The sequence below is a fragment of the Pinus tabuliformis genome, chromosome 4_2 (genome assembly GCF_031772625.1).
Source record: "Pinus tabuliformis cultivar Carrire ecotype Pingquan chromosome 4_2, CPIR1, whole genome shotgun sequence".
NCBI classification, from domain to species: domain Eukaryota; kingdom Viridiplantae; phylum Streptophyta; class Pinopsida; order Pinales; family Pinaceae; genus Pinus; species Pinus tabuliformis.
In genome coordinates this window covers 869,449,390-869,475,371 of record NC_142304.1, presented here as the reverse complement: position 1 = coordinate 869,475,371, position 25,982 = coordinate 869,449,390, and the positions used below count along the sequence as shown (strand labels likewise).

Genomic DNA, 25,982 nt, shown 5'->3' with positions numbered 1-25,982 from the left:
GGGGAGTTATATATGTCATTTAGGGAGGAGCGCATGCCTTTGTAACGCATGCCATTAAGGAGGTACGCTTGCCTTTGTAACTCATGCCATAAACGAGGTATGCCTTCCTTTGTAACTCAAGCCACAAAGAGGAGTACGCATGCCTTGAAGGAGCGAATGTAACTTATGCATTGAAGAGTGTGTAAGAGGAATCTTTTATGACGAGACTTTAATGCATGTAAGAGGATAGCTATGACAAGTCTTTAATGCGCGTAAGAGTGTAAGAGGAGTGCAACGAATCCATTAAGTGAGAGAGAGAGGGGTACAAGTGCCATCAAGGAGAGAGAGAGGTATGAAGTGGCATGATTGAGTGCCAAGTAGGAGAGGTGACATGTATTTTAATAATAATATTATAGTATCATAAGGATAATAATAATATTAAAGATAATATTGATGATTAAATAAAAATTGAACAATTGAGATTGATTAAGGATAAGCTAAGTGATTTTCCATCATCTATACTTGATTACCAATTGAATCAAGGTGATTTACTATTTTTGGAAAGTCATGCTTGAAATGATAGATATGACTTTCTATGTTTAGAAAGTCACTCTAGAACAGTGATGATAATATCGGCGATATATCGCCAAATATCGGAAATATCGCGATATCTTTGGCGAGCCAAAATATCGCCGAGAAAATATCGCGATATTTTGGCTCTCGAAAATATCATGATATTTCCGAGATATCGCCGATATCTCGGCAAAATATCGCGAGACGATAGGAAATATTGTCGGGCATGTTATGCCGCAGCGAGAAAAAGGGAAAATCGTTTTTTCTTCATTTCTGTTTCTGAGTGTTGGAGAAGGAAGGGGAAGAGTTTTGTGGTGGTTGTCAAGGAGGGTTTGAGGATCAAACAACGATTATCACCACCTGACACCAACTAAGATTTTTTTGTGGAACAAAGATTGAAGAATAGTGAGACAAACTTCATTTCTTCCATTAACAGGTATGTTCTTAAAAACCCCTATGTTAATGATTTTTTCATAGATTTAGGGTTATGCTTGCTTGCCTCTTTGCCTACCAACATTTTGTTTCTTTGTTTTTTTTAGATTTTGCTATGATGTTCATGCCCATGAACCAATGCAAGGGTTTTCTCCATATTTGGACAGCAAGCTTCATTTTTTTCAACTTTCTTATGCACACTCTTATTGCCATTTTTCATTCACATTGCAAAATGCAAATAATGTAGTAATTTTTTTTAAATGAGGTGGTTATTACATATTTTTTTGTGTTGGGGAGTTTAATGCCAATTTTTTGTTTTTTTTGTGCCCTAGGTTTGAATTAGTTCACAACAAATGTCAAATATGCCAAAAGCCTTGGACCCATTTTGGGAGTATGGGGAGGCTGTTGATGGGGCAAATCGGGCATATATATCATGCAAATTGTGTGGGACCAAGATGTCAAGAGGGGTTACACGATTGAAATACCATTTGGCTAGACTCCCTGCACATGATGCAGATGTAATGCCTTGTATGGTTTCTAGTGCGGAGGTTATACAAAAAGCTCTTGAAGCAATTGCTGAACAAGATAGAAAGAAAGTTGCTAGGGAAAGACCAATGCTCTCAGATTGATAGCTGCTAGTTTTATTTGTTTTGCAATTTTTGCTACATATAAGTTTACAACTCATGATGATGAAATACTTTTAAAGTTTTATATATGTGATGTTATTTTGTTTGAGTCCTTGATTGGACAATTATCAGGGATCAGCAGGATATGTGATGTTATTTTGTTTGAGTCCTTGATTGGACAATTATCAGGGATCAGCAGGATATGTGATGTTATTTTGTTTGAGTCCTTGATTGGACAATTATCAGGGATCAGCAGGATTTGGTATCGCCTTTGAAGTTTGATGTATCATTTCTATTTGACATCATATATATCAGTGCTTTCTTCATATTTATGTGCCAATGTGTTTAGTTCATGTTGTTATTGCTCTATATGTTTAGAAATCTGCAACAAAAAAAAAAAAAATTATATATTATGTATTTTTTATGCTTGCCGATATTTTCGCTGATATTGCCGATAAGATGTTTTCTGGACCCTCGCCGATATTTTGCCGATACCGATATTTTCAACATTGCTCTACAATAGTCATAAATGAGATTGTATTCAAGGAAATTCATCCCTTAGATTCCAAATTTCAAGAATTATTTTGTGTCAAGACGTCATTGATCCACTATGTTAGATTTCCTTATAACTCAATAATTGATTCGCAATTTTCTAAGTATAAAAACCAGAAATACAAGCAACTACTACACCGAAAAATTAAATTGCAAATACACTGAGTTTTCTAACTTATCATGCACAACGGAAAAATAAATAAATCAGAAGACAAACACATCGCACACATAGAACACGAGATATACCCAAGAAACCCCAACTCCGAGGAAAGCTTGCAACTTTGTGTGTCTTTTTACCATCTTCAACAAAAGGATTTTCTTCATAAAATTACAGCAAGGGAAAATTTCCCTTTCTCCACTAATAAACAACTGATCAGCACTGAGATAGGTCAATCTCCCTCTCACACACTAGATTTGTCGTACGACTGCACAGATCTGCTATCTACACCCTGTGCAAATAGTATGGATGCGCAGACTTTCCTTTCCTGTGCACACATGCAAACACTAAGGTTGTCTAAGATGAGGAAATTCGATCCTTACTCAATCTCTCCTTCCCAAATGTTGAAACACTGTGATCGACTAAACTTTGGTCTCTTCCTCTTGTTGATCTGACACATTGCTTGTGCTCAACTGACTTGCCACTTACTCGCTCTATCTCCTCTTATAATTTCGACCCAAACCCTAAAGTCACTTTCAACAGCTGAGATTAGATCATGATGAAGGGTTGAGATTAAATCATAAGTTAACTTAGGAATTTTAATTTTTCCTAAGTCCAACATTTGGACATAATTAAATAATTTAATATTTTGCTAAAGGTTGTCTTGTGGGTCCCTATGCTAGCCTTAGCACTTAGGCAAGTAAAACCCTTACTTCTCTACTCCAATCAACACTCCCTCTTAAACAGGAAGTTGTTATGCACTACACCCAACTTCTCTCTAAGGTAAACAAATCTTCTCCCTCTTAAACAGGAAGGTGTTTTGCACTACACCCAACTTCTATCTGAGGTAAAGAAATCTACTCCCTAGCAAAGCCTTGGTGAGAATGTCTATTATCTCCTCCTCTGTTGGTATGTACTGGAGTGAAATTATATCTCTCTAAACAATATCCTTGATGTGGTGATAACGTATATCGATGTGCTTTGAGCGATCGTGAAACACTGGATTCCCAGAGAGCTTGATGCAGCTCTAATTGTCACAATGGACCATGGTGGGCTCCAACTCTATCCCCAACAAGACCACAAGAAGCTTCATTAAGCAAATAGCTTCGCACCCTGCCAAACTGGCAGCCATGTACTCAACCTCGGTTTAACTCAATGCAACTAATCTCTGCTTCCAACTAAACCAAGAAACAGTTGTTGATCCAACACTAAATGTGCATCTCGATGTGCTCTTCCTGTCTGTAGAGTTCCCCGCCCAATTTGCATCAGTGAAGCCCTCAAGCCTCATCTCATCAACCTGTGTTAAAATTGGCAACTAGGGCCAAACTCCATGTGGGTCATCTTATTTATGGCAGCTAATAGTTTTCCTAGATTCCTCTTGTCGAGAGGTGTAGGATTGATCTAAAGATCATGCGATTCCGACAAGTATTTATGGAGATATGAACTTATTTGTATTTACTTGACAAATTGTCAAGGTCGACCAGCAGCTAAATGTGTGGCACACATGCCCAGCAAATCATATAAGTACAAGTGAGGTTGATTCATTATCAACTCATCTCATCTCACTCATTCTTTTCTCTCTCTCCTTAGCTTTGGGTTACACAAGGAGTAGCTCACATGTGGGAAGAAGGAGGACGCAGAAGGGCAAGGAAGACGCAGAAAGGACGCAAAAGCTGCTGAAGGTCTCTTTGACCAACGTTGACCTTAGAAGAGTGCGGTTTTGGTGTGGCTGCCTCTCCTAGGCAGGCCGCAGATTTTGGCACACAAATCGAGGCAATCTGACCTTTAGTTTGACCAGAGTTGACTGCCCTAGTTTGGGGCAGCAAGTTGACTTCAGTCAATAGCAGTTTGACTGTGTTTTTGCGGCTGTTTATTGGCTACTTCTTCAGGTTGTTCGAGGACTAGTTGACCGGGAAATTGACCAAGCATATTGGAGTTCAATTTCATCTCGTTTGACTAAGTTTGACTTTGCTGATCTAGGGTTTGCTATTGCTGATATAAAATTACAGAATTCTGATATTGTACTATTTCTCTTTATTGAACTATTGAAGATAAAAGAAGATTTGATCAAAGGGTTTCCCCGCATTGGGGTTTGTCCCTGGCTACCCGCCACATCTTGTGTCTCTTGTCTTGGCTTGTCTTTTGTCGATCATTTAATGTCCTATCTGCACTTTACTTAATGTATATGTGATTGCTAATCAGTGGCTAATAAGAAGAAAAAAAGTAAACTGCTCTAAGCATAGAACATACGATAATTTAACAACCTGTCTATACCACAATCCAAACTCTATTGTCCCCCTAAGATATCTTAATACGTGCTTGGAAGCAACCCAATGTGCTCTGGTAGGCTCGACCATAAACTGGCTCAAGGAGTTAACTGCAAAACATATGTTTGATCGCGTGTTCACAAAATACATTAGCGACCCTATCAACTACCAATAAAGTGAAGAATCTACTCACTCTAATCTAGATGTATCTACCTTCCTCCAGTTTGTGACTAGAGGCATGGTCATGGGCCTACAATCCTGCATGTGGAATCTCCTCAAAATCTTCAGGGCGTACTTGCCCTACCCCAAGAAGATATCGCCAACACCCTGCCAAACCTCCAACCCAAGGAAACAGTGCATCAGCCCCATATATGTCATCTCAAACTCTCCTGCAAGATCTCTCTTGCAATCCTAGATGAGCTTATCTATGCTTGTCAAAATCAGATTGTCCACATATAGCAGTAGAATAAGCAACTCACCTCCAACAACAATGTAGTAGAGGTTGGGGTCCACTTCAATCTCGGTGCAGCCCAATCCCTGAAGGTAACTATCTATTCGAGCATACCATGCTCGTGGAGCCTGTTTGAGCCCATAAAAGGCTCTCTTGAGTCTGCTAACATGAGTCTCCCTGTTGCATGTCTCAAATCCTTTCGATTGCAAAATATAGATTTGTTCCTCAACAACCCCATTAAGGAATGTTGTCTTAACATCCATCTGGTGGATCCTCCACCCCATCTGCGTTGCAATAGCCCTGACAGACGAATATCTGGCCACTGGAGCAAAGGTCTCGTCAAAATCAATCCCCTCTACCTGTGAAACCCCTTTGCCACAAATCTTGACTTATATTTCTCGATGCTCCCATTAGCCCCACGCTTGATCTTATAGACCCAGCAAGAGCCCACCATAGATTTTCCCTCTGGCTTTAGCCCCACCTCCCAAACATCGTTCTTTATGATGGAGGCATACTCTACCATGGCATCTCTCCACACCTACTGAGTGGTTGCCTCCTGATAATTGGAAGGCTCAGCATCCAACAACTTTGTCATAAGCATCATATATCCAGTGTACTTCTGTGGTTGTCTGTTTTATTTAACTAATGTGCTAGAAGCACCAACTGTTGATTTTTGGTAGCATCGAATGTGCTCTAAGTCTCAAATTTTGCAGGGAATCTTAGACACATGCATTCTCCAATACCCAGAAATCGTTTTGGGAAATTCCACCCGGGGACAGTTTTATTAAAATAATTAACTATTTTTAATGGAACCCTAAGTCTAAACTTAGGAAATTAAAATTATTAATGGGTATTAATCTTAACTATGGGTGTAACCTCTATAAGAAAGCGGAGATCAAGTCAATATGATCCTAGTCATTGAGTAGAATCTAATCTGGGTCGTTGATTGATCAACGAGACGATTATAAGAGAAGGTTTGATGGGCACTTGGAGAACACATCGGAGAGAGATCAAGAGATCGAATTTCTCGAAGAGGGCAGCGCAACAGTTGCTAGAGAATCGATTGAGGAGATTTATTGCAGTGAGGGGCAGGGATAGTTACGTAGTGAGATTTCATGATCCGGGAATACATCGCAGAGGAGCAGAGAGAGGTCCAGAAGAGGCAGCGTAGAGGCTATGTTGGGCAACGTATGTTCACATAGAGGCAACACAGAGCTTCAGAGGGAGTTTGAATTCCAACCAGGAGAGACAAGTTTCAGTGCAGGAAGCCGGGGTGTGAGACCAGAAGGCCTGAAGTTCGAATCTCCATAAAGTAAGAGATCCGGGAAGAGGTGACGCAGATCCCTAGAGAGGCTGACACAGTAGCTGTGTAGAGGAAGTGTGGGGCCAGCAATCCAAGGCCTGGATCAGTCGTGGATCACCAGTGATAGTGTGAGGTATGTCTCATTCATCTCTCTGTCAGTCAGATTCTCTATATTGGATAAGCCAAAAAGGCATCCAAGGATTGTGTTCAGAAAACTACTACTTAATAATACAAACCCTCAGTTGTTGCACTGGTTTTTCCACATTGGGTTTTTCCGAGGACATTTGTCCAAAAATAACTGTGTCATTGTGTTGTATTTTTTCCCTGTTCAGTTTCTTGTTTCGGCCTATTATTTTAAATAGTGAATGTTGCAGTTGTATTTACTTCGATATTTACTGTAGTACACAGTAAATAACTTGTATGGATTAACAAGTAGGAGAAATAACATCAGTTTGCTGCAATAGGGATTCCAAGTAATTGAATTTTCACATAGTATCAGAGGTGCGGGTGAAGCAAGAAGAACAGAGCCGAAATATCCAGTGCTGAAGGAAGAAGGGAATTCAAAATTACTGCAGAGGCAGCAATTCGAATCCCTAGAGGGTTTGCGCAGTTTAGGCCAGGAGGGCTAGATTCTCGTGATAAATCTCTCTCTGAGTGAGTCGACAGAGAGATAAGATTTCCAGTTCGACTTTCTGTTTAGCAGAGATGGCCAGTGGACTGAGAGATCAGGACAGGTTGGATGGGGCATCCAACTATGTGATCTAGAAGGCAAGGATGTCATGCCTTCAGAATGAGCATTTTCTCAAAGTCTATGTCGACAGCGTGGTAGTTAAGCCCATAGATCCAGATCAACTCAAGAAGTACAAGGGAGAAATGGCGAAGACAAAAAGAATGATCCTCTACGAAGTGAAGGATCATATAGTCTATCACATAGCTGGCAGAAAAACTACCAAAGAAATGTGGGATGCATTGTCGACGTTATATCAAGAATCTTCCGAGCAGCGGAAGATGTACTTAGAGCAGAAGATGAGATCTATGCAGATGCAGAAGTGGAAACGCATTGATCCATTCCTAACGAAGCTTCAAGAGACCCGGGATGAGTTGGCAGTTGTGGAGTCGACACCTCAAGGTTCCGAGATGGTTAGACGAGCCTTCAATTCAGTCTCAAAGGAGTGGCAAGTCTTTGTCCAAAGCATCCTGGGCAGGGCAACTTTGCCAAACTGGAATGAGATGTGGGCAGCTCTTAAACAAGAGGAGTTGAGGAGAGACTTGGTCAAGTGTAAACTTGACGGAAGCAGCAGCAGTGGGTCGAAGCCCAAGGAGGAGGATGAGAATGCAGCCCTCGCATCTAAGGGCTAACAAGAGCAGCAGAAGTCGAAGTACATTTTGAAGATTAAATGCTTCAGGTGTGGTGATATGGGTCACTACGCAACACATTGTCCTCTCAAGAAGAAGGTCAAAGATGAGAAGCATGATCCGAAAGTTGCAGCCGGGAAGATCGAGGATGAGTTTGCCATGAGAGCCGAGATACCTCCAAGAGGGAGGTGCGCTGATTTGGAGTTGTAGTTCAAAGGAGCTACAGATGGGCAGATCCTGGAGGAGCCCACCTCTCGGATCAATTCCTTGCTACGGGAGCTCAGATCAGTAGTAGCAGGATGGACCAGTGTTAGTTGGTGCAGAGGAGTGTGGGAGTGACAGTTGCAGTGGCTAGGAGCGCCAAAGACTGAGCAGCACATAGAAGAGTTGGCAGCAGTACAGATGGCATAGAGTAGAGGTCGGCAACAACACAGAGGCTTCAGAGGGTCAGCACAGAAACTAGCAGCAATCGCACTCCAGCAGCGAGATGCATCATACTGAACACCAGTTCAGTAATTTGGGATGTTTTTCCGTTGTTGATGCAATGGCAGCAGCAATTGGAGAAGATTCCAGTGCAGATGCAGTGTTGGCAGTGCCAGCAACAGCACAGATGTAGAATTTGAGAGGGAGTTGCAGTATGGATGCAATGTTGGCAGTGCCAGGGTCAACAGCAGTACAGATGCAGCATTTGCACAATAGTTGATGGACAAGATATCAGACATCAGCAGCGCAGAAGGAGATGTTACAGAACAAAGCGATGCTTCAGCAGGGTGCATTGTTAGAGCACATTCCTCGCTAAGAGGGAGTGTTGATTTCTAGTAGCATCGAATGTGCTCTAAGTCTCAAATTTTGCAGGGAGGATTAGACACATGAATTCTCCAATACCCATAAATCGTTTTGGAAAATTCCACTCGGAGACAGTTTTATTAAACTAATTAATTAATTTTAATGGAATCCTAAGACTAAACTTAGGAAATTAAAATAATTAATGGGTATTAATCTAAACTGTGGGTGTAACCTCTAGAAGATGGCAGAGATCAAGTCAATATGATCCTAGTCATTGATTAGAATCTAATATGGGGCGTTGATTGATCAACGAGAGGATTATAAGAGAAGGCTTGATGGGCACTTGGAGAACACATCGGAGAGAGATCAAGAGATCGAATTTCTCAGAGAGGGTAGCACAACAGTTGCTAGAGAATCGATTGAGGAGATTTCTTGCACTGAGGGGCAGGGATAAGTTCCGGAGGGATATTTCCTGATCCGGGAATACATCGCAAAGGAGGCAGAGAGAGATCCAGAAGAGGTAGCGCAGAGGCTACGCTGGGCAGCGTATGCTCACGCAGAGGCAATGTAGAGCTTCAGAGGGAGTTCGAATTCCAGCTAGGAGAGACGAGTTTCAGTGCAAGAAGTCGAGGTGTGAGACCGGAAGGCCTGAAGTTCGAATCTCCAAAAAGTAGGAGATCCGAGAAGAGGTGATGCAAATCCGCAAAGAGGCTGACGCAGTAGCTACATAGAGCAAGTGTGGGGCTAGTAATCCAAGGCCTGGATCAATCGTGGATCACCAGTGATAGTGTGAGGTATATCTCACTCATCTCTCTTACAGTCAGATTCTCTGTATTGGATAGCCAACAAGGCATCCAAAGATTGTATTCAGAAAACTACTACTTAATAATACAAACCCTCAACTGCTGCACCGATTTTCCCACATTGGGTTTTTCCGAGAACATTTGTCCAAAATAACTATGTCATTGTGTTGTATCTTTTTCCAGTTCAGATTCTTGTTTCGGCATATTATTTTAAATAGTGAATGTTGCAATTGTATTTACTTCGATATTTACCGTAGAACACAGTAAATAACTTGTATGGATTAACAAGTCGGAGAATTAACATCAATTTGTTGCAGTAGGGATTTCAGGTAATCGAATTTTCACACCAACTTGCTCCTACACCCACATCTCGCTCTCCTTCTCCCTATGTTCGCTGCTTGAGCGGGCCCCACTCTCTCCTCCAATTGTGTGTCCTCATCCTTCTGTTGCTCAGCCTACCCATCAACATGTTAAGTTGTAGTTTGAGGTGCTCACTGAACCTCCTGCTTGGGAGCCTATTGCTCTTCCTCCTATACAATAGCCTATTCATGCTTTAAGGACTTCCACAAGGCCCTAGCTTCCTCAAACTTCACATATCTCTCGATGACTATCTGCCTGTGTGCTATAATATACACCATATACACCTTGGATGTCTCATTTATCCCACGAAGATCAACTATGGACTCCAACTTCTTCCGCCTCCTCTAGAACATGGCAGTACACAAGGCTACCTAATATCCATAAATGTAACATATCCATTTTCTTCCCCATAAATGCCTCCGCTGGTGTAACTCGCCCCAACACTCTATGTGGGCTCCAATTCTATAAGAAAATTGTGGTATTGCATGCCTCATCCCAAAGAAACTCGGTCAACCCCTAGTCATGCAACATGGCTTTGGTCGCTCCAACTATGTCCATGCTCTTGCGCTCTACCACCTCGTTCTGTTGAGAATTATATGGTGTAGTCAACTCCCTCCTAATGCCCTCCATTACCAAACCTCAATGCCTTGATTTTCTTGCCAGTCTGGTTCTCAACCAAGGCCTTGAACTCCAAAAACTTCTAGAAGACTCCATCCTTCTTTTTCATGAAGAATATCTAAGTCTTCCTCGAGTGATCATCTATAAAGGTGACATAATACTTGTACCCAATAAGGTATGTTGTAGAGAAAGGACCACAAACATCTAAATGAACAAGGTCCAAGAAACCTTTGGCCCTATTATCTCAATTAGGAAAAGATGATTTGGCATACTTGCCAAGTGTGCAACCCTTGCACACCTCATGCTAATTCAAACTGAACTACGGCAATCTCGTCATTATCTCATTGAGAATATTTAGCACTCCATGGTGCAAATGCCCCATACACCTATGCCATAACACCCCAAGCTCACTACCTGAGTCATGGCCCCCTTTGTTGGTTAATGTTGTGGTTGTCTCAAACTACAATCTGTACAGGCTCTCGTGTCTAGACTCTAACCATGATCTGCTTCACCACCTTGGAGTCTGAGGGTTTATGAAAACCCTACCCTATCTGAAGGTCACCTCCTACCCCTTATCCTCCAGTGCTAAAACTAAAACGAGATTCTTCTTGAGCCCAGTTACGTAAAGAACATCTCTGAGATAAAGAGTATTTCCAGACTCCCTCTCAAATCGAACTATACTAGTACCCTCTACTCAGTACTTTCCATAATCTCTCATCTCAATGTCGAACTACATGTACCTTTTTGACAATTTGCTATAATACTTCTTGTTTCTTGTTATATGACAAGATGCACCATTGTCCACATAATTTAAACTGGTAGCACTGAGCTTTCCATGCAAGCAATGAGTGAAAACTCTTTCTCAAAATGAGAAAAGAACTCATCAATCTCTGCAGAGGCTACTAGTTGGCCCTTCTTGGACCCTTTCTTCCTGTTAGGACATTTAGTAGCATAATGCCCAAACTGGTGGCATGAAAAAACACTTTATCTTACTAAGATCCTTTTTCTTCTTCTCACCCTTGGAGCTCGACTCTCCACCACCACTTCTCTTCTTACCCTTGGACTGCTCCCTCTGCTGGCTAGAGCGAAATTTTCTTCATCTTCCTCGGCCTTAACACGTGACCCAGGTTGTCTACGAATCTCCTCTTGGACACAATCTCCCCGTAATCGCTTCCAATTTGGAAGGTTTTCTAGGGCACATATCCCAACCAATGTTACTTGGGAGCGGGAGCGGAAGCGGGGTGCGGGAGCGGAAGCGGGAGCGGGAGCGACCATTTTCAGAAGCTCCCGGTTTGGGAGCGAATCCCGGAGCGATTTTTTAAAAATATATATATTTTTTATATTTTTTAATTTTTGATACATATATGTCAACAAAAACATGTAGAATGATGAATTAGATATAAAAAACATAAAAAAGCATAGATTGAACCATATAACAACAATCATCTAGAAGTTATAATCTTCATCAACCACGTCTGCAAGTTAGTAACATAGTAACATACAACATATTGAGTCTCATGATTCATCAATCTTAAAGTTTCAAGCTTTCAAAATTCAATATATAACATTTATCATCATTGATCACCAAAGTTGTACTTGTAAGCTAAGTGTAACCATTACAACAAATAATATCTAACATGAAATGAAATGTTATAAAATGAAACGAAATGAAACAACTTTCAACTTTCATGAAGCATCATATTCATAATTCATTACTAATGAGTTATAATTGCCAACTTCAAACTTAAATTGTCATATATTGTTTAAAAAAATATCATAATAAATATGAAAGAGTCAATAGTTATAAAAGCTACTAGAAACTAGAGAAGAGAAGTAAATCTATTATCTATTTCTTATGCTTGGGCCTCTTGCCACCACGAGAAATGTCTAATTTTTTAGTCTTGTTGCAAAATCAGGATCTTTGTCATTACCTTTGTATCTGTATAGGGATCTTTGTCATTAATATTACCCTCTAAGCATTAACATAAGATAGAAAAAGCATAGCATGTCAAGTCAAGATTTTGTTTGAGTGATGCGTACATTTTTAGAAGGGTCATGATAGAGGAGTTCGACAACCAATGTCACTAACATCAAGGTACATAGAGGGATTGGTACTCTTGATTAAATATGAGTTCCATACCCTAATACATGACAAAATTCAATGGAAACATTGCAATCCCCCAATCCTGAAATCCTGAAAAACTGATAAGTCTGCTGGATTTTGAATGAAATCTAAAATTCTACTTTCTCCATATGAAATCCAATGAGGACGAAACCACTCTCAAACATCCTGAGTCATTTCATGGTAATGTTAAAAATTTAAGTAAAAGGATGAAAATGAAAATTAAAGAAAATGTCACTTTTACTTTAAGAATTTAACATTACCATGAATAGCATATCAATACTAGGGCCTAGACTTGATCATTAAGTTGCCCCACTCAAAAACTATTTGTTTCTTTCAAAAAAAAATTGCATTTCGAACATTACTACAAAAAAAAAAATGCAAAAAAGGCAAAATGCTCCCGAAAACGCTCCCGAAAAGGCAGGGAGCGAAATTTTTTTTAGGGAGCGCGGATCGGGAGCGGGAGCGAGGGGGGGGGGGCGCTCCCCCGCAACACTGATTCCCAACTATTAAAGCTTGCCACGGTTCGGGGAACCAAATATAGAAAAATTTACCAGATCCCTATTTGGAATTGTTTCCCCCACACTAGCCAACTCTTCCTTTACTTTGGAAAACTTGGTGAGGTAAGACACCACAGAATCTAACTTGGACATTGTAATATTCCTAAGTTTGTCCTTCAATACCAGCTTTTTGGCCTCGCTTAAACCTTGATAGATACCAATGATGGTTGTCCACATGGCTTTGGCTATTTTCAACCTAGTCTGGTGAGGAGAAATGTGGTCTTTGGCTCCCTTCAAGATGATTATTCTTGCTTTGGCATCCATCTTGTTATGTTGAACCAACTGTTAAGGGTCAGTGCATGCGGTTGGGACATTATCAACAAAATCCCATACCCCTTGTTCCTCCAGCACCACTACTATCCTTTCACGCCACAAACAAAAGTTGGACGCACAGTCCGATCTATCTTCAAATCTGAGACCCTGATATGCCATATTGATTACACGACACAAAACACATCGCATTGCTCAAAAACACTAACGGCCAAATCAATCTGATAACTTGCTCCCTTTGAATCGCAAAACCTACTCCTGAAGATAAAACTGTGTTTGGTATTCAATCAAAGGCTGCTCTCTGATACCATGTTAGATTTCCTTAAAACCTAGTAACTGGTTCATAATTTTCAAAGTATAAAAACCAAAAATACAAACAACCATTGCACTGGAAACTTAAACTGCAAATACACTAAGTTTTCTAACTTAGGCTGTGCAGCGAAAAAAAAAATTAGAAGACAAACATCTCACACATAGAACACAAGATATACCCAAGAAACCCGAACTCCAAGGAAAACCTGCAACTCTGTGTGACTTTTATTATCTTCAGCAAAAGGATTTTCTTCAAAAATTTACAGCAAGGGAACATTCCCCTTTCTCCACAGACTAACAATTTATCATCTCTGAGATAGATCGATCTCCCTCAACGCACTAGATCTCCCATACAGTGGCGTAGATCAGGCTATCTGCACGCTATGAGAATAGTACAGACAAGCAGGCTTTCCTTTCCTGTGCACACGTGCGAACTGGAGGTTGCGCTAAGGCTATCTGAGATGAGGAAATTCAATCCTCACTCGATCTCTCCTTCCCAGATGTTGAAACACTGCAATCTGTTGAACTTTGGTCTCTTCCTCTTGTTGATCTGACACACTACTTGTGCTCAACTAACTTGCCACTTACTTGCTCTATCTCCTCTTATAATTTCAACCCAAATCCTAACATCACTTTCAACGACTGAGATTAGATCATGATGAAGAGCTCAAATTAAATCATATGTTAACTTAGGTATTTTAATTTTTCCTAAGTCCAACATTAGGAAATAGTTACATAATTTAATATTCTGCTAAAGCAGTTGTCTTGTGGGTCCCTCTGCCAGCCTTAGCACTTAGGCAAGCAGAACCCTTACTTCTCTACTCCAGTCAACACTCACTCTAGTTTGTTTGATTTAAAGGTATTTTTTGAAATAAATTAAGAGTTATTTCAGCTATTTGTTTGGGCAATTAGCCACTTATATACGCTTTCTTCTTACTCTATTTTTCCATATTAAAGGCTGATTTGCAAAGAACCATTCCACACATTATATCAAGAGGAATTCAATGAGAAAACATTTCAATTGGTGTAGAAAGAAGAAGAAAGAAGAAATAAATAAATTATTTTAACGTCCACGAGGCTAAAGATAGCCTATGGGACAAGTTGCTTCTTCATCTGCTTGATGTATTCAGTCCTTTTTCTGTGAAGCTTCAAAATAAATGCTCCTAGCATCTGGACAAACCCCTCGCTAAATAGATTATCCCAAGAGCTAGCTGCCAGCATATCTGCATAACTTTCCATGTTGTCTTTGAAGGCATCACATTCTAAAATGAAATGTTTTTTTGTTTCCACTTTTCCGGAAGAACAAAAAATGCATACTCTTTCCTCCCACACTTCCTTTGTCCTTTTCCAGCACCCTGTTTCACAACGGAGTTGATGAGAATTAGTCCTTAATTGAGCAATAATAAGTTTGGCTCTCCAAGAGATATTGGCCTCTATGTATGCTTTTGGTTGATGACTATGAGTGGGATTAAACACTTCAATATAGTAATTTTTCTTTCTTCCTAGCTCCTTATCCCAAGTACGCTTGTGGAACTTTTCCATAACAAAAACTTTTATCCCTTTCCTGTTTATGGGACACGCGTTCAAGAAAATACCCCATTTACTACTAAACCATTTGTTATTTTGTTGCATCCAAGTTTTTTTGCTCTTGCACAATCTATCATTAAAGGAAACCTTAGGCCATCTAACCTCTTCCATTTGCTCAATTCTTTTTAAATACCTTATGACTCACACCATAGCAATTGCTTCAATAGGAACAGTCCTTCTTTCACTTAACAAGATATCATAAGGAACTGCACTTTTATTCTTAAATTTGTTTGTAATCAAACGCTTCTGAATTTTCTCAATTTGTCTCCACTACATGTCAGATGTACTGCTGGCCCATAGTTCACAACCATAGAGAATCACCGAAATCACTAAAAACCCAAAAAGAGTTTGAGTGGTTTTCCAGTCCCATAACTCTACCTCTCTACACCCATTTTGAAAAGCATAAAATGCTTTCCAACCCCCCAAGGTTCTTTTCTGTCTACAACCATTCCAGCTTAGATTTTTGTTGAAGTCAATTCCGAGGTATTTGTAATCCGCAACTTCTTCCAGAATGTCGCCTTCAAAGTAGAACTTATGTTGGTTAGGTTTTCTTTTCTTAGAGAAGACCACTACTTTCGTTTTATTGACATTGACTTGCATCCCCACACTTCTGCAAAAATGCTCAAGGGATAGTAACTGCTCTTGCAAACCAAGAGCCGATTTAACGATCAGAATAAGGTCATCTGCGTACAAAAGAAGCCTTATAACAAACTTGCCCAAATAGATACCATCACCCCCTTGTGAATTTAACCACTCCTCAAGCTTGTCGATATATAAACCAAAAAGGGTAGGAGATAGTGGGCAACCTTGCTTGACCCCGATATCGCTTCTAAAACTTTCAAAAATGCCTACTGAAGTTCTAATTTTGACTTTCACCTCTTCATACAGCCTATGCACAGCTACTCTCAAATGTTTAGGAACCCCAAGTTCCTCCATTCTGTGCCAAAGCTTATCCCTAGGAACTGAGTCAAACGCTTTTCTGAAATCAACAAAGTAACAAAAGACGTCTTCCTTTTTCTCCCAAACTTTTTCAATGATGTGCCTTAAAGTTATACAATGATCAACTATAGAATGCTTAGGTCTAAAACCTGCTTGCCCTTTAGCATGCTTATCTCTTTCTTCTGCCCACTTGCTAATTTTGTTTTCTAGCATGCTTCCAAATAGCTTTGCAAACAAAGGGTTTATCATGATGGTCCTACAATTGGAGGGATTATTGACGTCACCGCTCTTGAAGAGAGGTATTGCCAGACTAGTTGTCCAATCTATGGGGAGCCCTTGTTGTATGATGTTGTTGAAGATTTTTCTTATGTGGGGTGCAAGAATCTTTGAGCCCCACTTTAGATATTTTGCTTGGAGTTCAGCTAAGTCTTTTGCTTTTCCAACACCCAACTTCTTGATACCCATCTCTACCTCTTGTACCGTGAAGAGTTCAGTATCAGTGTTGACCAAGGGGGGAGGGTCAACCTTGGGAACCTGCTCATAGAGTTGTCTTGCATAGTCAAACCATTTAGAAGCTGTAATATTATTTTCAATTTGTATCTTTTTCGGTTGGAGCTCCTTCCAAAATAATTTGGGATTATTTTTCCCAAGGGAGATTAGTTCTTCCCTCCTTAAAACTATGAAATCGGCCTTTTTCTTGCTTAATAACTTCTTGTAAGCTTTGAGCTTTATGTTATCCTTGTTTGACTCTTTCCACATTCTCCTTGCCTTTTTGCATTCCCCGTCAAACCAAGCATTAACAGGAAAGCAATTTGTTTCAAACTTTTTAATTTTTGCTCTTTTGCACTTTGCAAGTACGCATTGAATTAAATGTGTTAATTCATGACTATGAAGGTTGTGAATTGTAATTTTCTCCTTCTCGAAGAGCCTCTCTAACGTCCTTTTGAAGGTATTACAATTTTTTGGGGTCAAAAGAATTCTGCCCTGTGGAGGATTTTGTTAGACATGCTGAATTTTTTACTCTAATTGTTTCTTTCCAATCCACGAGAAACATAAATGAATTGGCTTGTGATCTGATTTCAAGTCCCACAGCTGATCTCTAATCAAAACTTCCTCCATTTTCTCGCACAAACCATGCGAGCAAATTACATAATCTACCACACTTGCTCCATTGTAAGTATTGCAAGTGAAATTACTGGACTTTTCCCATCTAGTCAAGCCATTACAAATGACTAAATCAAAGGCCCCACATAGAGTAAGCAATTTTTCACCAAAGAGATTGCAGCCCTTGTCCTCTGAAATTCTTTCCCATTGATGCTTATTTTCTTCTGTAAGCCAAATAGGGTCACAATCATCTTTACAACAAAGTATGCTAGCTTGCTCACTTGCAGTCCTAGCATTGAAATCACCCTCTATAAGGACTTCACCAAGCTGTGAATATGTTGCAATATCCGTTTTTAAGGCTACAAATGAATCTTTGTGGTCAAGCCCTCTACCTTTGTATATTTTTGAGACCTGTGGTGCAAAATAGCATGCTGCAATTCTGATGTGGTTTCCATTTTCTGATATTTTAAACCAAATGAATTGCTATTTTGAGTCTTCTTTTTCTAATTGAATGATACGACCTTCTTTCTCCCTTACTAAAACCATGATACCCCCGTGCCCTTTGGCATTCCCTGTTGCCTTGTTCCACACTGCCATCTTCCAATATCCTTCAAACAAAGGTGTCTTGCACCCTTCATGCTCATGTGTTTCTATGAGGCAAATTATGTCTCTATCTTTCGCAATAGGCCCTAACCCAAGTCCTCGTCTCCATGGGTAACCTCTACAATTCCAACAAACTAATTTTAAGGAAACCTGGGTATAACTTGATTGCTATTTATTTTGACATGCAAGACTCACATTTGAGTCTTCGTCCCTGCTTTCCCATACTAACTTTGCTTTCTGATTTCCTGTTGAAGAGTTCGTTGCCTCTTCTTTATTACCATCTTCTTGCTCTGTTTTCGAAGGAGGTCCAAATTGCGCTATCACAGCGTTGCCTTTCTAAATCCATGCTCTCTTGCCTTCATCTCTTGCTGCCCTAACCTTTAATATTTCCTCCCTTCTTTCCTCTTGTTTTACAGTCAAATCTTCTTCTAGGAAAAAAACGAGAACCCCTCAAGAGATGTTTCTTGCTTAGAATGATATATCACGCAAGCTAGGCATAATGACTTTTATGGGCCTGATCCACTCCCAGTTAAACTTACCCACCCTCCATGCTTGGCATATTTGTCCTTTCCATAGCAGCTTGTCTTTCAAGAAGTCTCTTGCAAGGTCAAGAGTACATTCATTTTTCCCATAGTCTTTCACCCCTTTAATAATCATGTTTTTTGCCCCGTTTTGTCTTTCCTTGCTTTCGCTAGCTTGCATGTTGTCAACCTGAATATTTGTTTCTCCTTCCTTATTAGCAGAATTGCTAATAACTTGAGCCCAAGTTCTGGAAACTTTGGTGTAATCTCCTTTCATTTCTTCTCTTCCTAGTTCTTTATTTGGGCAATCATTTTCCCTTTATCCTGGGACGATTTCACATTCACCCCCTCTGTACTTTCCACTACAGATTTCTTTATGTTTTGCACATCCGCCTTCATGCGTTGCCATTCTGTCTTCCCTATCAGGAGAGCTTCCTGTAGCAATGCCACTTGTTCTTTTAAAACTTTATTGCTTTCTGCTAAAGCCTTGTTCTCAGCTATTATTATATGAATTTTATGATCTCTTTCCTACCCTTTAGCTTCTAAAACCTCCAACCTTTGTTTTGCATTTAACAATTCTTTCACATAAAGATCAGATGACCAAGTGAGAGGTGTGGATGTGGGACTATATAAGGTAGAATCATCAATGACTTTTCCTTTGGACTTCTTGTTGCCACATGCTTGTAGAGGAGACTTGTTTGAGTGCTTTTTGTGAAGGGCTTGAGTACTTTTCTTTTTAGACCGTTTCTTCCTTGTTTGCTCCCATTTTAGACGGGCTATTCTTCGTTTTAAAATGCCCCGATATTGTTTGGCATTGACCCAAACCCACTTCCCAGCTTTGGCGAATGAGGCAATTTTCACTTGTCCTAAATCATTTGTCTCCACATGTTCTGAAATTTCTTGTTCCTTTGTCATGTTTGAATGCATTTGTCGTCCAACCTGTTTCGAGAAATATGTAGGTCTATAAAATGCCAAGATTACTTCGCACTACTCCCTGTTGTTCAGGTTATCGCTGCTCCTTGCTCGTTGCTCGATACTTCTGTTGCATAAAAACTCCCTACTCTCACACTGCTCACTGTTCACTGCTCACTGCTCTCAATGCTAATCACATTGCTCACACTGCTCTGCTCACACAACCTATGTATCTTGAAAACAAAACTATGATGATCCAAGGACAGCGATGAAAGATTATTCAAAGGAGTATTAAGAGCCATCAGAGCATAATTTCCATTGATACGTGGGATTCCTCAAGGTCAAAGGGAGATATGGTATATATAACATTTATTTACTGCACTATAAGAGGTAAACGGGCTCCTTATAAAAACCGAAAAAAACTGATAGGTCTCTCTCGCTCTCCCCTTCTCCGACGTCCGCGGATCAAATCCCCCTAGCACTCCACTGACTCTATATCCCCAAATAATAGCAAGCATTCAACGCTCAGTAGACAAGCTCGTTGTCTCTGTTCACAATATTTGTGACTAGTCACAAAATCGCATTCTAGAGATGTCACCGGGAAATGCGACCTTTGCATCAACATGTGACATTAAAGGTAGTATCTATTTGAGGCATTTCACTCTTTCCCAAGTGCTGGTTTGTATTTTTTGTGTTACTCATTTATATTTCAGGTTTAGCACTTATGTTTCATCAACTCATAATCTTTATCATACTATAATGTTTAACTTGTTGGTTAATCAATCTAGATATTGGATTACCCTCACTGACATTATAGGAGTTGGCTTAAAGTGTAAGGAGAATGTGCTGAAGTAACAGTGGGTGCATCTCCTATGTGCTTACCGCTTAGCACCTTGACCGGACCTTGCCAGAGCTGCTAATCTGGGCAATAAGAGGACCCTTGGTCTTCCAACTCTCCAATGGAACTTGAGATGTATTAGATAGAGATTGATTATTTTTCGAATAATAATCAAGCTACTATTCTCACTCCTATTTCTAATGGCAAGCACTTGGAGCCTTGAGGTTCCTTTCCTTTTCCTTGTACTTGGCTCTAGAGCATTGTGTTTCTATTTGGTATGGTCATAGTTGCACCTGGATCATACAAATTAGAATTGTTATTTGCTTCTAAAGGAGTGCCTTCACAGTCTCGGCATGTATTGCTACTTATGTATTGAGCAGTCCTGTCGACCTACTTTTAATCATTTGTGTTAAACACACATGGGCAGCAACAAAGTAGGAAAGATAAGCATGACAGTACATTTATTATTAACAAAACATATACATTTATAGTACATTGTGTGACCCTTGGATTCATATTCCAAGTGGTCTCTTCAACTCCTTTAGTGTATTCGGCTTCCACACTAACCCTTAGAGGATTAGGTGTCCAACATTCCCCCCTCAATCTGAAGGGTTATGTATGAGTCCAAGAAGAGAGTTGTAATACAAAATGTGCAAAAATGCATGGCAGCACTAGGCTGAATGTGCTCTCTGAAATGTTGGTATAAAGGGCGGTGGTTTAAGGATGACCACCAACACTGGAACGCTTAGTGCAGTTCCCGGAACTCTTCCAATTCTGGCATGAAGCTCAAGTCTTCTGCTAGAGGAAGTGTTCCTGATGTTTTGAAGAGGGAAACCTTCAACCATGAAAGGGAGGTCTCACCCCACATAAAAGGGAGAATCTCAACCTGAAAAGGGAGGTCTCAACCTGTGATGGTTTAAGGATGACCAACAACTCTGGAATGCTTAATGCAATTCCTAGAACTCTTCCAAGTCTGGCAAGAAGATGAAGTCTTCTGCTAGAGGAAGTGTCCCCAACTCTATTCCTGGAATTCTTCCGAAACTGGCAAGAAGCTGAAGTCTTCTGCTAGAGGAAGTGTCCCAGATTCTTTGAAAAGGCATTACCAACTGAAGGAATGCTCAAGGGCATCTTTGTCTCTACCTACAACTCTGAATCTGGTATGGCAGGTTGTGGCTCAGGCTTGCTTAATGTGGCTTTGAAGCTTGTAGATGACCATCATTTCCCCCCTGTCATATACAAGGTGAGATGATGGAGAAAAATCAACTGCAAGATTGTTCAATACTCTAGAACAAGTTCGGCCATATGACTGGAATATCTTCTTGGTTGTTGATGCCCATTGCCAAGAAGCGATCCATCCAAGATGAATCTTTGTTCTTGCAAGAGGTTTGTTTCTAAAGCATCTGTTTGAAGAATGACTAGTTTTATGACAGTGCTTACATGAATGAAGATCAAAACAGTGATCTTTCAGATGGCCAACTCGGTCACAGTGTTGGCATTTCACAATCTGTTGTTGTGGAAGAGAAGCAAAATCTGGAACAGCTAGAGGTGAACTGTCATGAGGAGCAGGTGAAGATGAACCGTCCTGAAGAAATCCAGCACTTTGAAATTGGATTGGTTTGGAGTAGTCTGGAATATGAAAGGACATGTCCTTGTCATATCCAAGACCAGTTCTGTGCTTGTTGTGGACAAGCTCTTCCCAAGGTCTGATGACCGACTTGGGAAGTGCAGACTGAATTTCTGCATCTGCATGTACAACTGCTGCTTTATTGGGCACTGGATCTGAATGAACTTCAACAATATTGACTTGCTGCTGATGGGTGGTTGTCTCAATGTTCTGAACAAAAACAGGTTTAGAATGATGACTCCATTGTTGTAATTATGCTTGTTGTAGCTAAGATTCAAGCTGCAAAAAAATCAATGTGTTCTTGTGCATCTTGTAGACAGGTCTGCATTTCAAAGAGAGAGTCTTTGTTAATTTTGACTATGTTTTCGACGCTAGAAAGTATTAGTGTATTCAGTAACTCTAATACTCCATAAAGTCTTCCCATTTTGTCAACAAATCAAACTCTGTAAATGTGGAGTGTCGGCTTCAAAAATACACTTATTTAACTTATTTTCAAAGATATTAGAAGTTGCTCCAATTTCGATTTGCACCAAGTTTTGGCTGAATGGTGAAATCATACAACGTTTGGAATAAGGGGATAACTTCTATATACTTTAATACTCTACGGGAACTTCAACACTGAACACAAAAACCATAATGAGTTTTAAATACAATGCCACAACTGGGGCAGCAGCAACTGCAAATTTGCTTGGATCCTTCAAATACTAGAAAGAGCTGTCACAGTAGAAATATCAGCAGTAAATTTCTCTATTAAATCATCCTCTGTGAGATCAAGAACTTCAGGATCAAATACCGATCCATTGTCGTATACAGACTGCACAATCAATCCATAGGAAAATGGTCGAATGCCAAGCTTTGCCAGCAAAACTGCCTCGGAAGAACCAACCTTGTCTCCTTTCTTAATAAGCTCCACGGGTGTTATAATTTCAATAGTACCTTTGTTAAGAGTTCACTGCACCACCAGTGTAGCTCGAATTCGTTGATACATTTTCTTTGGTCAGAAATTTATAAATACTGGTACATTGACTTCATCACAACGAATATAGCCATAACAGTCCCTTTATTTCATTAGTGTGCAAATACATTGGAAAAGACAATGGACTAGAGGAACCTGGTAATGTAGCTTCAGCAAAGATGTCTCCAACTTATCAGTTCCTTTCAGGGAAAACAACCATACATATTAGCCTTTAATTGGCCATGTCTAGCAGTGTTATTAACTCTAAAACTCGTCCCAGTCATATGCAAATTGCACCAACAACTTCCATGTTCAATCAGTGAGCAAGATGGGCTGATATTCCACTCGATTTGGTCTCTAGTCTTGGTCCAGACACGTCCTTGCACAAACTGCAGCTACAGAACTTCTCTCCAAGCCCCCAGAACTTCTCAGTTTCAGCGTAATTCTGGCAATTGTTGACAACCCTGAAATATGCTCAACTATACATGTCAGCCCCTGAAGCACTTCGTTTCAGCATTCAATAATGGGGACACTGCTCAGAAATTAGATGTTGGTCTAGAAATGGCTACACAGGTTCACCTTGCACAAGGGTCTTTGACATCAACAATCCTCTTCAACTATGCCTTGAGATGGTAGACAGTCTCCTAAATGAGGTTACAGCAGTGAGGAATAATCTTTTGACTGTCTCTATAATGCTCCAGAATTCGTGGTTATGCTCAGAAAGGGGACGCAGCCTCTTGAGAAATTATTTGATGCCACAAACATGTGACACGACTTGCCTGTAGCTTTGTATTACCTCCTACAGCGCATACGCTCCCTCCTCTAAATAATATGCAGCCCATAATTTATTTGATAGGCCTGGTTAAGCTTCTGAGTATGCTCCATGACCATTATCCTCAGTTTCACAACCAATATGTAGTCCCAAGCAACCAGGGAACTCGTCCATGCAATAAAATAAGGAATAGCTGTAACTGGGTGTTCGAGTTGCCTTCCAGAAGATGAGCCTGAGCCACACGCTTCCTTCAGAGCTACAGCATTATACGCAGCCCATGGTGTACAAGTCCAGCAATCCCACCAGTTCAGTTCTCCTCTCCAGATGTTGATCTCTATTCGGAAATGGCTCCACGCAGTAGGATAGCAAGGAATGGCTCAATTTTATGTTGGTGTACCACCAAACGCATCAGCAATCCTAAGGAATGGCTCGCGGCCTCTATGAAGACAAATTTCAACCTAAGAAAAGAGAGCAGAGTGACCCAAAACGCATAAGTTGACGAAGTACCTCAGTAGGTTTGCACGGACTCAAAGCGCATGAGTTGTTTGAAGGACTTCAGTCGGAGCAGATACCATACACTGCTACCTTCAAAGCATACTAACTAGAGGTCATACGCACCAGCAGAAGCCGAACATTGGACCATAAGACATGAACGATTGAACCAGGCATTATGTGCAAGAAACAAGTAGATGGACCAGCGTTTAAGAAATGAATTTAATCATCTCATAGAAATGACCATCATTTAAGCACACCAATGTACCATACCCAACATTTAAACAGTCGTCCATAGGAAACACTTTCTCAGTCTTTCACAGGGTTTCAATACTCCAACTAGCTCGAAATCAATGCAGATCCATGCCATATATACTAGTCATGTCGACGCTTCAATACTAGGTTCCAAACGTTCTGTTCGTACCATTCCGGCCTCTTCATACATAGCACGAGCTCATTGAAATGAATGGAATGAAAATTCAAATCGAATGTAGACTATTCCACTGTCACAACAGTGTTAAAACAACTTTACCCGAAGATAAAAACAGTGCTTTAACATCTGTATATGGTCAGCGTTGAAACATCAAATGGCTCTATGAATTCTTAGATGGGTATTCTCGAAATGTAAATGTTATAATCCAAATCACCATGTTGCAGCAGAATAACAAGTACAAGCCAAACACAGCGAAAGAGGTCATCGGTTTCCCATCAACAACTTCAAAAGATGGAGCAGAGCAATCAATATCTGACGATGAATCTGGGCGCGTTATGGCAGGGTAGGAGTTACAACGTTGATCATAATATTTCTTTAGAAACAGGGGCCATTTAGTCGGCTTGGACAAGGCGGCTTTCTACGACTCTGTGGAAGCGGTGTCAGAGGTGGTATAATGTGTGGTGGTATCAGGGATTGGATTGGAGTCGCAGAGCATGACAATCGGGGCGCAGAGTGATATTAAATAACCTCGAGCCAATGGTGGTATGGACAATCGCGCCACCGGAAAACGCATGTAACAAAACTGTCAGGCATATTATTATATGGCAGAGAGGAGCAATAATTCATTCGGTGAACCGATACCACAGAGAATAGAAGCATTTTTGCATGGCAGAATATACAGAGCGCATGACTCACAAGCGCTCAAGGCAACCTAAATGATAGGTCAGTATTCGCAGGAAAATAATGGCTCAAAATGGAGCAGGACCAGCGATCGCCTGCTCTGATACCATGTTAAACACGCATGGGCAGCAACAAAGTAGGAAAGAAAAAGCATGACAGTACATTTATTATTAACAAAACCTATACATTTATAGTACATTGTGTGACCCTTGGATTCATATTCCAAGTAGTCTCTTGGACTCCTTTAGTCTATTCGGCTTCCACACTAACCCTTAGAGGATTAGGTGTCCAACAATTTGTTGGACATTAATAAACTTATCTTACATTATCTTATCTCTCATATTCTTCTATTCATTTCAGTCTATTATTCTGTGTGTAAATCTGCTAATCTGCTACTTGGTACAGATAATTTCATGATGTTTTGGCTCAAACACTAGTATCCGATATGACAATTAAAGGAGGGAGAGTGATAGAATGAACGTACTGAAATGGTCATATCAATGTACATTAATAGAAGTTAGTACTGGGTAGTCAATAAAGTATGTAGGTTAAAGTGTTACAACGGAGTATTGACTGGAATGAAGACACATTATATCTTAATGAGATGTTGATTACATTTAATTAAGTGTTACAAACTTACATCAGAGCAAAAACTGGAATTAAGACATTATACCTTAATGTGATGTTAATAGTGTCTTAATACTAATCATCTTCCCATATGGTCGGTTGTCTCCTTTGTGAGATTGTGATGTACATCTTTTCATTTTATCATTGGATAATATAACTCTCTATCTTTAGTATCTCTGCAACTGCGTTATTGTCTTGTCTAAGTCTTATATTTTCTCTAAGCTTACCCATGCAAATATCAGTGAGTACAATTAAAAGACACGGCCATATTTATAACATCAATAATAACACTATGTGCACCGGATACATTTAAAGTTTTATGCACACATTTGTATTCAGCCACTAACTTTTTATCTATTCAGCCCTA

The 25,982-nt window shown here is 40.2% G+C and overlaps 1 protein-coding gene across 1 annotated transcript in view; it reads right to left on the bottom strand.

The window, feature by feature from the left end:
- Positions 1-25,982, bottom strand: part of LOC149172418 (putative protease Do-like 14) — a 349,659-nt gene that overhangs the window by 315,751 nt on the left and 7,926 nt on the right. The window lies entirely within an intron of this gene.